Below are 11397 nucleotides of genomic sequence, written 5' to 3' on the forward strand. Positions count from 1 at the left end.
CCCAATTCCCCAATAAAAATCTTAAAAAAAAAAAGTAATACGCAGATAACATCTCTTAAAATGTGTACATTTTTTTGGCACTTCCAGTATATATCTTTATTTATACATAATTTACATATCATAAAATCCATTTATTTAAAGTTTATAGTTAGGCAGTTTTTAGTTTTATCCACATAGTCATGTAAGCTGCACCACAATATAATTTCAGGATATTTTCATCATCCCTAAAATAATCTCCTGCCCATTAGCAGTCTCCTCCCCATCTGCCTCTCCTAGGCAACAATTAATCTATATTTTGTCCTTATAAATGTGCTTCTGTTGCACATTTTATCTAAATAATAATCATATATTTAAATATATGCTTAATAAAAATAATAATTATGCAGTATGTGTCTTTTCTGACTGATTTCTTTAATTTATCATGGTGTTTCAGAGTTCACCCATGTTGCAACATGTTCTAAGTGCTTCATACCTTTCTATTGTTTAATAATATAAATGATATTCATAGTTTGGGTATACCACATCTTGTTTCTCTATTATGAATTGATGGACTTTGAGTTCTTTCCAACTTTTGGCTACTATGAATAATGGTTCTATGAACATTTGTATGCAAGTTTTTGTATGGACAAATATTTTTATTCCTTTGGATATATATGTAGAGATGGCATTGCTGGGCTATATAGTAACTCAATATTTTACATTTTGAGGAACACTCACAGTGCTTTCCAAAGTAGCTGCACAATTTTACATAGCAACCAGCAATATATAAAGGTTCCAATTTCTCAATGTCCTTGCCAACACTTATTATCTGTCTTTCTCTTTTTTACAGCCATCATAACGAGTATGAAATGGTTCTCATCAAATAGCTTATTGGCCATTTGTATATCTTGTTTGAAGACATTTCTATTACAATTTCTGCTCATTTCTAATTAGGTTATTTGTCTTTTTATAGTTGAGTTGCAAGAGCTTTCATAAATTCTGGATATAAATTTCTTATTATATACGTCATTGCAAATATTTTGTTTCATTCTTTGGGGTGTATTTTTCTTACACGTATTTTTGAAGCACATGGTTTTTAATTTTGATGAAGACCAGTTTTCCTTTTGTCAATTGTAGTTTTGGTGTCCTAAGAAACCATTCCCAAATCTGAGGTAATAAAGACTTACTCTTGAGATGTCATCTAAGAATTCTGTAGATCTATCTCTTATATTAATATCTATTTTCCACTTTGAACTTGCTCTGCATTGTCATTCTTTTCTTCTTTCTTATTTCTCCTTTTATGGAAATGTCTCTTCTATGCCTGTCCCACCATTGTATTTCAGAAACATATAACTTACTTGATTTCTCAGGTCACAGCTGGAGAGCAACTTACCTTAGAATGAATCATAACTTGAATCTCATCCACATCTAATTTAGAAAATATTTAGATAAGATATTGAACTTTAGACTTTTGAGTTGGTGCGGGAACAAGTTAAGACTTATGGAGCTGTTGAGATGGAATGAATGTATTTTACATGAAAAAGGGACATGAATTTGGGGTGTCTGAGTCGAATGTTATAAACTGAATGTGTTCCCCCTAAAATTCATATGTTAAAACCTAATCCCTAATGTAATTAATGGTATTTGGAGATGGGGGTCTTTGGGAAGTGAAGCAGTCATCAATGGGGTTTAGTGCGCTTATCACAGAGGCCCCAAAGAAACCCCTCACTCTGCTGCCATGTGAGGATACAGCAAGATAGCTATCTATGAAGTAGAAAGCAGGCCTTTCCCTATCACTAAATCTGCTGGTGCATTGATTTTGAACTTCCCAGAATCCAGAACTCTCAGAAATAAATTTCTGTTGTTTATAAACACGCATTTCTATGGTATTTTTGTTCTTGCAGTTGAAACAGATTATGACGGTTTCCCTGAAGATTACTGTCAATGTAAGAGTGTCCAAACCTGTAAAGAATTTTTATAAGTGTTTACTTGAGCCAAACTGATGACATGTCAAGAAGCAAGCAAGATCTCAAATGCTCTGGAGAATGAAAGTTTTTCAGTTCTGTTTATACATTTGACATTGCAGAGGAAAGTAAGAAAGATTACATGTTGGCAGGAGAAAGCAAGGGCAGTGTGTGTGTGTGTGTGTGTGTGTGTGTGTGTGTGTGTGTGTGTGTGTGTATGTGTGTGTGTGTGTAGGGGGTCACTATGATTGGATTACAGGATAGTTAACAAGATTATGTGCTCCTTTGAGGGTGGTTATGCCTCCCAGGGGTCTGAAAAAGAGGATTACCCTGACATTTCAAAGGTGTGTTAATCTAGATGCAATAAACAGGGCTTACTTAAAGATAAACCTTTTACTAAAGAAGTTATATGCCTGGGGCATAACTACCCACCATGGCTGGCCCAGTTAGGAATTTATGATCAGATTACCCTGCATGGTTACTTTCAGTCACTGAACGTGTCAGGCTTATTACAGAGCCTCTTTTTTTTTGTTTTTTTAAAGATTTTTATTGGGGAATTGGGGGAAGGGGAACAGACAAGTTGCTGTCATTCTGTTCTTCAGTCTAGTTGTGGAGGACGTTGCTTCACTGGCCCAAGTTGGCACCATCATTGCGCTCTTCCCTGGCGAGGCAGATCAGTCGCCGGCTTCTGGACGGCTGCTCACTGTGGCTGCTGGCCGCTCACGCTGGCTGCTGGCTACACACAGTAGCCCATGGCAACCCACTGCCAAAGGGGCTGCAGCCTACGCCGTCGCTGGCGACTCACGGCAGCCCAGCTCTAGGTTGAGCTGTTGTTCAGCATCTTAGCTGTGGAGGACAGTGTCACTGGCCCTCATATGTGGGATCTGAACTGGGGCCCTCTGGCGTCCCAAGCCAGCTCTTAACCATCGCGCCACTCGGCCGGCCCCAGAGCCTCTTTTTGTTCATATTACAATTAGCATGTATACTAAAAACAAATAGTTCTTTTTAATACTAACTTAAATTCAGTGGTATACAGAAGCTTTGCTCCAAAAAAACTTTTGTTCTCTCTTGTTCCTTTGTGCTATTATTGGCAATACAAATTACATCTTTATACATTATCAACACGGTTTCATGATTGTTGCTTTAAGAAGTTATTTTTAAAATGAAATAGAAGGCCAGATTAACCAACAAAACTAAGTTTATACTGTCAATTATATTTACTTATGTAATTACTTTTCCTAGTATTTCTGCTCTTTATTTTTTCACTTGGATTCTAGTTATTGTGAACGTTGCAATCTTGTCAGAGGTTGCTATCATTTTGGTAATGCCTTTGAAATAGAGTTTTTTTCATTGAACTGATCAATGAATCAAATAAAAAAAGCCACCACATCTTCGAATGGAGGTTTTCCAGGTTGTCACTGGTTTGGACAAAATATAGCCTGTGATTCGGCGATGGAGATTCATCCTCTCGTTTGGCTGTGAGTCCGCTGCTTTTTATGGCTACCATGACAGAGTTAAGGAGGGAGGGGCATCATCACAACTTGTAATGCCATAAACATAGCTAAATTATGGAGGCTTAATAGGTTCTCTTGGATGGACACCTTTCAGTTTAATCTGTATTTTGGTTAATTTCTGGAGTTTTGAAATTGTTGCTTTTAGCAGTTTTGTCAATGTTTTTGTTGTTTTTGTGGGAGAATAGCTCACCAAGAACATTACTTGGTCATTCTGGAAGTCAACTTTTATGTATAGATGTTTATACTTTTTATTAGAGAAATTATCAATCTGTTTCTTTTGATTAATTTAGGAAACATTCATCCATTAATTCACTAGAGAATTGCAAAATAAAACTGTTCTAATTATCCAATTCCTTCCTCAGTTATAAGCTGAGACACATAGTAAAGATAGAGGTAGAGAGATTATATATACATAGTTGCTGTTATTTACCATTTAATAAAATAACGGACTATTTCCCTAGCACACACCAAATGTGACAAATAAGGTTTTTGTTTGTTTACTTTTTGGGGTTTATTTTTGATTTTGAGAACATTATGGGTCCTTGAGTTAAATATATTTGCTGTGTTTTAACCAAATATCCTTATGCTTAAATTGTTTCACCATCAGCCAGTGGGGGGAAACCATGGAGTTGGCTCCTGGAATAGTATGGCCTGATCTCAGTGTCTTTAATAGTTTTAATGCTTTTCTTTATGGTATCAGCTTTGCTATATGTCATTTCTCCAATGTTCTCCTTGTTCTTTTTTTTCAAAAATGGTATTTAAAGACTACAATATACATATTAGGATTACTCATTACTACCAGACTAGACATTGTGTCAAGAGAATTAAAAGTAAATCTCTGTAAATTTAAGAAAACAGTTTTATTTGGGCACTATTGAGGACAATAGCCTGGGAACATAAATTGAAGGAGCTTAAAAGAATGTCCCAACTTCAAAAAAGTGAGTGGCACTTATATAGGCAGAAAGAGGATGACTAAGAAGTTAAGAGTGGATTATTTCAGGCCTCTTCTTAGGGGAAAGCAGGGCATTTTATCAGGTAGATTACCTCACTAGTGTGGGTCAGGGAATTCCAAACTGATTGTTTACAAATTTCACTCCTGGGAGAAGTTAAAAGTGTCATTAGTTCAGGTATTAAATCTAATTTTGGTATCATGGGATTTTAGCACAAGTGACACCATTTTGGGCCTGTGGTTTTTCTCTTTATCAAGTGTTTCCAAGCATCTTAAAGATAGGACATAAAAATCTTTGAAATTAATTTTTTTTGTGTGTGTGTGTGTGTATGTGTGTGTGTGTGTGTGTGTGTGTGCATTGCCAAAGTAAAGTCACAGAAGTTAAACAGGCAAGAAAGGCTTCCCAGAATGACTATAATAAGGAAGAGAGCTTGAACACCATTCCGTGAAACAAAAGGCAAGAGTGTTTTAAAATGCTGGGTAAGCTAGTGGAAAAGAACTGGAGGATATTGCGGAGGTGGGTCAATGTCAATAGGACACCTGTGTTGCTAATTGGTGCTTATCAAAGTTATGCCCCTACCCTCTCACAGAAACTGGGATACGGGGGTTCTTTCTTGATGGTTACATTTCAAATAAATGGCTCCCAGGTGGTTGAGAAAGACATCCCTTGGTTGTAAGACCAATAAGAGATGGAGATTTACATCCCAAAGTGATGGAGAAAGAATTTACAACTGAAAGTCCTCTATAGTAAATGCTCTAAGAAAATGTTGGTCTTCACATATATAGTCAGAAAGACATTTGTCTTAAGCACAGTCAAGCTTAGGGAAACTTTAAGGCTTTCTTGATCAATACATATACACACACACACACACATATGTACGTACTTATATAATGATTTATGTATATGTGGTATAATATAAAAGACAAAATACCTCATGTGGACATTCTAACATTTTCAGTGCCAGTTCAAGACTACCAAAACTTTACTTAGCTTTATTGATCTTATAACTGTTATTTCCTTTTCCCTTCAATAAAAATTGTAGCTCAAAATAATACCACCATAACTACCCATTTATTTTTCTCAAAATGCACATATAACTGTCTTAGAATAATAATCATGGAATTATCACTAATTATGAATTCTAAAACATAAGTTCTTTTTGTCCCGAATTCATACCACATTAGAATGTAGAGTCAAGTTACTATATTCCAAAATTACTTGAAAGAGTTTTTCTTTGTGCTATACAACCTCAAAATAAAGTTAAGCTGATTTGTTTTAGCTTACTTTTTATTTTTGAAGGTAACCTTTTTAATGTAAAATATTTCCTTGGTTCCAAAATCAAAACTATAAAAATAGTATATTTGAAAAGTCTAGTTTCTATCCCTGCTCTTTTCTACATTATTCTCTCCCTTTCTAGAGATATTTCCTCTTATGTTGTGATTTATTGTTCTATTTTTTCTTTTTTATCATAGAGTAAATATGCACCATTATGTATGTATGTATGTATATATATGCACACACATTTCATATTTGTAGCTTCCTCTGTATCTGTTCTCTCCCTGAATATTTGTGTCCTCTCAAAATTCATATGTTAAAACATAATGCCTAATATAATGGTATTAGGAGATATGGACTTTGGGGGGTGATTAGGTCTTGACAGTGAACCCTTCATGAATGGGATTAGTGCTTTTATAAGAGGCCCCAACAGAGATTCCGCCTCCCTTCTGCCATGTAAAATTACAGTGAGAACACAGCTCTCAGTGAGGAAGCAGGCTCCCACCAGACACCAAATCTGGAGGCATCGTGATCTTGGGCTTCCCAGTCTCCCGAACTGTGAGAAATAAATATTTGTTGTTTATAAGCCACACAGTGTATAGTGTGTTTGTTACAGCAGTCCTAATGGACGAAGACACTCTTTTTTTCCACATTCTGTTAGCTATGAACAACTTTCTCCACATTGATTTTAAAATAATGATAAATCTTGGAGCTCATTTCATAGTATTATATAGAGATAGGCTTTAACTTTCTTTTATTTTTAAGTTGAAATATGAGGGGTGCAAAAAATAATGTATACACATGACTTGTACTCACCTTTCGTTATTGGTATATATCGAGTATTACAATTTTAATATGTTTTTGTCTTTTTTTAAAATGTGTATACAATTTTTGGGGCACCCTCTGTAGAATTCACATAGTACTCTGCTATGTGAATATAAAAATTAAACTCAATCAGTCCCCCTATTAATGAATATTTGGTCATTTTTATAAGACTATATAGTTCTTACAATAGTCTAGAGACTGTGTGTTTTTTGAACTCTCAGAAGAGGAATGTAGGCCAAATCAGTTTTCTTACCTTCATTATCTAGAGTTATTTGTCCTGGCTTTTTTTCCCCCAAGTGTTAAAAATGTTTGCTTTATCCCCTCCCCAACCTTTATATAGCCTCTGTTTTCTTTTGCCACTATTGTACCTATTCTGTACTAGATTTCACTTTTAGTATTTCTTTTCAGGAATGGGCTTAGTACTTCCTGGACAAAGGGAGTTTTAGTTGATTTATTTCAGAACCCCAAACACTTCCTACTGTGGTCCCATTGCATCCTAGAAAACCACCCCCCTGTTTTATGTGCTGTTCTCAAACAGGTTTGCTGAGATTTCCACTGTGTAGCTTATGGCATTTAGGGTTCACAGCTAGAATTGAAACCAGATTCCAACATGAAGCCAAAAGCATGATGCAAACCATCATGGTTTACAGCTAAATCTCTGGTGGTTGGATGCAAACTATTTCTATCCAACTGATATTGTTTCCCGATGTTTAGAAACTTAAAGGAAATATCCAAGAATATCCTAAAGTAGTAATATTCATTATCTCAAAATGTAGCTCCAAGAAATTCAAAAGAGTATATGAGTGACAGAGCAAGTCACTATCACTATTGAGAAGAGATGACAGACTAAGTTTTTGTCACTCAGTCCAAAATCCTATACACTAATTAAATCGAAAACATTTCCTGAAGGAAGCACACAGTGAATTTTCTGCTGTTACACTTCAGTCATTAAAACATTGTTCTTTTAAGTGAAAAAGCCAGTTGACTTTGGGAAAGATTGCCGTTTGAATTTCAAAATACTCTTTACTGTACTCTTTGCTATCTGACATAATATATTGAGAATGAAAATATATAAACCTCACTTGCTCATTCATTAGTTTGCAGCAATGTTGAAGTAAAGTCATTGTACTATTCCCAAACATAGTACAAGGAAGGTTCTGAGGGGGATGTTTACCCAAATTTTCTCATCATTAGAAAATCATGGATTATAAGAGATGCTTTCATTATTCTGGTATTTTATTTTTTAACCTCTGATCCTAGATCCTTGAATTATGAGCCAGAAGCAGCATTTTCAAAAATAAAAGAAATGACTGCACATAAAATAAAAATAAAGGTTACATAACTATAATTTGGTAAAATTTGGTGTTGTGTGTGTATCAAGAAACCATTTATACAGAGGGACCATGTACTAGTTGCCATGGCATGGATCCTAACATAAGCGTATAGTCCTTTATCATTAGCAATTGTAACTATAGTAGTCTTGTTCCAATCATGTCATAGAAATCACACAGTAGGTTAAACAGTGAAAGTTTAAAATAAGAATTGCTAGCTATAATAAAAGACTAATTATAAGCTATAAGAAAACTGTATATATTACCCTAAAACTAAGGGAGAGTATTTGAGAAAGGATAAGCTTAAGGGCTCTGACACTGAAGAAAATGCAGTACATTTGGCGCTGAGAAGCAATAAATATAAATTGATGACTGACACAGTAACTAAACAAATTGCTAGATCACATGAATAGCAAATGACAAAATGATGCATCCATAATAGGCCTGGTAAAATCTTTTAATAGGTTAATGGTGATCATTGTGCCTTTGCAGTCCTTTTCTTTCATAATATGCAAGTCGCTTAATACATTATCCAAAGTCTTTCATATTCTAAATTATTTTCCACCATGGCCCAGCTGTTTTCCTCAATACTAAATGCTGTGTTGGTAATTAAATAATGAAAAATTAATAATTAACAATGATAAAGGTAAATTCAGATATTAACTTATATATATATATATATATATATATATATATATATATAGAGAGAGAGAGAGAGAGAGAGAGAGAGAGAGAGAGAGAGGGAGAGGGAGAGAGAAAGAGAGAGAGAAAGAGCCCCAACATATATTGACTTAATTCAGTTTATCTGAGGTAAAAGTAAAAACATGAGTTAAAACTTAGGCTCTAGAATCGTACTTCCTATGTAAAATACCTAAATTCTACTAATAGCTTTGTGGTTTGGGCAAGTTAAGTTCTCTATCTCTCAGTTTATTAATTTAAAAATGGGGATAATAATAAAATCTACCTTACAGGGTGATATATAACCAATTTAATTGATAACTACAAGTCTATAAAACAAAGCCAGAAAAATAATTAATACTCAACAAACACGACTATGATCACAACTACCAGTAATATAGATTGATCAGGGAAAACTTGTTAATAAACTTGGAATGTATTGATGAAAAGAGTGAGTAGAATGGTCTTGTCACAGTAAGAAATTAACCTTTAATTTTTTCTCAATATTAAATATTAAAATTTAGCTGTCTAGATAAGATAAAGTATTTTACCTAATACTATTAAATCACTTCCTTTTTTTCTCCTTGGTGAGCTTAGAAGAAAGTAAGTCCAATAGGTAGATATACCAGTGGGGAGCTGGTCCTGAGGACAAGCGTGCATACCACATAGTAAAGCCTCAAGCCCCACACATAGGGTGGGCCATTGTAGCATGTTTTAAAAAATCAGATTATGCTTTAATAGCCAATTTAATTATTGCTTATTATCTGTAAACAAAATACCCAGAAGAAAATTCACATAATACTTAATATAATAATATATGCCATCATAAGATACAACTTCACATCCATTAGGATAGTTATTATTACAAAGAAAATGAAAAGTGTCAGTGAGGATGTGGAAAAATTGGAACCCTCATGCATTGGTGGTAGGCATGTAAAATGTTATAGCTGCTGTTGAAAATAGTATGCCATTTCCCCAACATATGAAACACAATCACCATAAGATCCAGCAATTCCACCTCTTAGGTATATTTGCAAAAGTATTCAAAGTAGGGGCTCAAACAAATATGGGTACACTGATGTTCATAGTATCATTATTTACAATAGACAAAAGGTGAAAACACCCCAAATAGTCATAGAAAGATGAATGGAATTATCTTTGATCTAATTCCACTGACCCACAATTTACCTTGATCCTGCATTTGGCATTGCTGATTATTGCAAAAGGAATAGGCTCTAATCAAAATGTAAGTTTGATATCTATGTTAATAATAAGAAACAATATATAATACATAGACAGAGTAAAGAGAAAAATAAGAGGCATCAGAAACATCTTAATATTTCTATCTGGAAATTTGCCATGCATACAAAAGGAACAAGTGTATGAACAATCAAAATAGCTGTGTTAGTCTTTCAAATGAACAGGGTTTATTAAAGTTCCATTCTTTCTCATTATTGCTAATATTGAATTCCCCAGCTGGAAAGTTTCCAAGAGGTTTGGAATTTACTAAAAATCAGTCATAGGAAAATTGTCAGAAGATCCATAGTTGAAATATAAAGCACTTCTCTGGGTAAGTACACTTAGTATCTTACTGGAGAGTCTGGGACCTCATAGTACTTAACGTTGGTCAAAGGAGGGATGGGGATATTTCTCTGTACAATTTGACTTCATGTATAAGAGAAAGGGCGTTGCTAAAGGTTTTTTCATGAGTATTAAACATATCAGATGGAATAGCTCTTATAAAAACTAAAACAACCCTCTTTATGGGCAGAAATGGACATTAAAAAAAAAGTGGTGAAAGCTCAAGAATCAGACATACTAGACGCCAAACCTCAAACACGTGATGATGACCTGAAAAAGGTAACAAAGTTACTCCATTCTTGATGGAGAAATCAAGCCAGAAAATGATCATGAAACTTAGAACTAATTTTTCCCTGTCCCTACACCAATACCTACGAAAACAATATTTTTAAAAAAGAGGGGGAAAAGGCTGAAAATACTGTTTGAGGCAGTAGGATAGTACCTACTTGCTTCTTGAAGTAGCAACTTATTTTACATTGAGCAATATTGACTCTTGTAAATGCTCTAGCTAAGCCAAACTTGAAAATGACAACTACTTCCTAGCCTTAGAGAATGGCAGAGGAAACATCTCTGTCACACTAGTAAGAATCAGAAGTATTATGTGTGCTCTTTTCAACCGATGCCAAATTTGCAAATCTTTTAATTACTCAACTCAACTGCCACCCCTATAGGATAATTGTTATAACTGATTTAGATCGGGGCTGTCTAATAGAAATAACAATCCACACTTCAAGTATGTGCCACCTATGTAATTTTAAGTTTTCTCGCAGCACTTCAAAAATTAAAATCAATTACATATTGTTTTGTCTATCTGAAATGTTACAACTTCAACATGCATCAGTGTGATGCTTTTTAATAAAATATTATATGTCTTTTTGTGATAGCACGTCTTCGAAATTGAGTGTATTTTATGCTTATAGCATATCTCAAATCAGACTAGCCAGCTTTCTAGTGCTCATGAGGCGGCTGGAGGCCATAGAAAGCAATGATTTAGATTTTTTATTTTATTTTTTTTGGTAAAATGTGGATATATTTGTACCATTGTTTCACCACAGGGGGCAAAAAACCAGGAAACATTTATGAAAAATGTTTTTTTATTGCTCTTGAGATAAACCCTGTGTTGTTGCTATGCTTGTCCAAACATTTACAATCCAGCTCCCTACATCTTTGTAGCACCTCTCAATATTTTCCCGTTTCAGCCACACTGATCTTCTTACAGGTTTTGGAATTCACCACATTTCTCCCATTCATGACACATGCTGCATATATTCCCTGAAACACAATTTTTACAACTTTTGTT

This window comes from Hipposideros armiger, unplaced genomic scaffold, assembly GCF_001890085.2.
Source record: "Hipposideros armiger isolate ML-2016 unplaced genomic scaffold, ASM189008v1 scaffold_325, whole genome shotgun sequence".
NCBI classification, from domain to species: domain Eukaryota; kingdom Metazoa; phylum Chordata; class Mammalia; order Chiroptera; family Hipposideridae; genus Hipposideros; species Hipposideros armiger.